This window comes from Anomalospiza imberbis, unplaced genomic scaffold, assembly GCF_031753505.1.
Source record: "Anomalospiza imberbis isolate Cuckoo-Finch-1a 21T00152 unplaced genomic scaffold, ASM3175350v1 scaffold_445, whole genome shotgun sequence".
Taxonomy (NCBI): domain Eukaryota; kingdom Metazoa; phylum Chordata; class Aves; order Passeriformes; family Viduidae; genus Anomalospiza; species Anomalospiza imberbis.
In genome coordinates this window covers 72,501-75,000 of record NW_027100055.1, presented here as the reverse complement: position 1 = coordinate 75,000, position 2,500 = coordinate 72,501, and the positions used below count along the sequence as shown (strand labels likewise).

Sequence of the window (2,500 nt, the reverse complement as noted above, 5' to 3'; positions counted from 1 at the left end):
CCCCGCCGCGGCGGCGGCGGCGGGTGGCGGGCGGTGGCGTTGCGGCTCCATTGAGGGGTGGGGAGCTACTCCCGCCGATCCCCTGCGGTGGTGTCCGCGGCCACCGGTCGCGCCCGCCGTCGCGGCGGTCGTCCCCGCCGCGCGCGCGCGTGCGGGGGTAGTCGCGCCGCGCCGGGGAGGGGCGCCCTGCCCCCCCCTCTTCGCGGCCCGGCCTCGGCGGAGAGGCCGCGGCGCGCGCGGTCGGCCGCGGGGCCGACCCGCTGGGCTCGAAACGGGCGGCGCCGGCAGAGGGCGCGCGCTCTCTGCCCTTCCTCAGCCGCGGGGCGGCGGCCGCCGGGGCCCGCCGCGCGCTCTCTCTCTTCTGGGCCGCCGCGGCCGTCCCGCGCGGGCGGCGCCGCGCCTGGCGCGGCCGTGCCTCTCTCCCCTCGGCGGCCTTCGTCTCGAACGCACCGGCGGCGCCGGCCGCCGGCCGGCCGTCCGCCCGCCCGCCCGGGGCGAGCGCTCGGCGGTCCCTCCGCGGTCGGAGGCCGGCGAGCGCGGGCGGCCCCGCGCCGAGCGGCGGCGGCGCCGCTCGGCCGGTGTTCCCGCCGCCCGCGGGCACGGGACCCTCCCCGTGGCCCTTCGCGACCGCGCGCGGTCCGAGGGCAGGGGTGGCGGGCGGCCGCGGGGGCGCTTCCGCGCCCGCTCTCCAGGTGGCGAACGAGGAGAGCGGGCGTCGCCCCCCGGCTCAGCGCCGCACCGCCTTCCGCCGGGCGCGTGCTCGCGGAAGGGGGCCCCCGACGGTGCGGGTGGACGGCGGTTCCCGGGAAGTGCGGCCCGCCGCGGCGGCGGGTCCGCCCTCGGGCAGCCCTCGGGCGCTCGCCTTCCCCCGGCGGGCAGCGGTCCGGCGGGGGGGGGCGCGGCGCCCGGCGGCGGGGCGGCGGTCGTCGCGTGGCGTCTCGAGCGCAGCAAGGCCCCTGGGGAGAGAGAGTCGGCCGCGCGCGTGGGCGCGGCGGCGCTCCGCGAGAGCCGGCGCGGCGGCGGTTCCAGGGGGGAGGCAAGCGCGCGCGCGGGGTCCGAGGGCCGCGCGCCGGCGCGTGGCGCCGCGCCGGCGAGGCCGGGCGGGCCACCGCGCTCCCGCGGCGCGCGCCGCGCGGCCCTCCGCGCGGAGGGCCGGGCCGAGCCCGGGCGCCTGGGCCGCCTCCGAAGGACGGCACACGTAGGCGGCGCCTCCCCTCGCCGGGCGGGGGGAGGCGGTCGGGGGCGCGGGTCCCCCCGCCTCTCGGCCGGCCTTGGGAGCGTTCCGTGGGGTTCCTCCCGTGTTCTTCTCGCACGCGCCCCCTCCGGGGTTTTCCGCGTTGCTCGTACGGTCGGAGCCAGGCCCCGCGCGGGGCCTCGGCGCCAGAGAAAAAAAAGGGGGGCCGCTCCGGGCGAGAGCGGCTCCCGGCCCCCCCGCGCGCGCGGGGTCGGTGCCGAAAGCCAGACAACTCTTAGCGGTGGATCACTCGGCTCGTGCGTCGATGAAGAACGCAGCTAGCTGCGAGAATTAATGTGAATTGCAGGACACATTGATCATCGACACTTCGAACGCACTTGCGGCCCCGGGTTCCTCCCGGGGCTACGCCTGTCTGAGCGTCGCTTGACGATCAATCGCCGCCCGGGGGCCGCCCCGGCGGCGCGGCTGGGGTCGCTTCGCAGGCCCGTCGGCCGCGGCAGCGGTTGCCGCGCGAGGGCCTTCGTCCCCCTAAATGCAGACTCGGGGAGCGCTCCGTAGCTCCCCGCTCCCGGAGCGAGCCGCTGGGGCGGAGCTCGTCCTCGCCGGGGCCGCACCGCCTGGCGGTGGCGGCGGCCGGGGAGTCGGAGCGAGTGAGACGGCGCCGAAGGCGCCCCGCCGAGGGCCGAGGGACGAGGGCGAGAGGGGAGGCGAGGCGCGGGCCTCGCCTCCGGCCTCCCCCCCGCGCGGGCGGCTGTCTGCGGGTGGGTACCGTGCGCGGGTACCGTGCCGCTGCCGCCGCGCGCGGTGCGCGGGGGGCCGGGGGCGGGGGCGACCCCCGAGGCCGCTCCTTCCCCCGCCCCCTTCCGTCGCCGTCTCGGGGCGTCAAGGGCGCCGTCGCTTTCCTCGCTCTCTCCCCGCCGAGGCCGTCGCGCGCCGCCCGGCCGGTCTTCCCCCCTCGGGGCCGTCTCTGCCGCGCTGCCTTCTTTCGGTTCTCGTCTCCGGGACGGGGGTCTCCTCCTCCTCCGCGTCTGTCTCGCGCGCTCTCGGTCGGTCGGACGCTCTCGCCGTCTCCGGCTCGCCGGCTGGCTCGCTCGCTCTCTCTGTGTCTCCGGCGCGCTCTCTCTCTCTCTCTCTTCTCTCTCGCCGGCTTTTCCCCTGGCGCTCGCTCGGGCGCGAGGGGGGAGCGGGCGGGGGGGGGCGAGAGAGGGGGGGCCGCCGGGGGGCCCGGGGGAGAGAGGCGAGCTCAGTCGGGGAGAGGGAGGCCGTCGAGGGCGTACGGCAGCGAGAAGAGAGCGAAAGGGAGAG

The 2,500-nt window shown here is 79.9% G+C and overlaps 1 non-coding gene across 1 annotated transcript; it reads left to right on the top strand.

Moving 5' to 3' along the window:
* Positions 1–1,464: 1,464 nt before the first annotated feature.
* Positions 1,465–1,617, top strand: LOC137466850 (5.8S ribosomal RNA). Its single transcript, XR_010995306.1, has one exon. It is a non-coding gene; the product is annotated as a 5.8S ribosomal RNA (ribosomal RNA).
* The last annotated feature ends 883 nt before the right edge of the window (positions 1,618–2,500 follow it).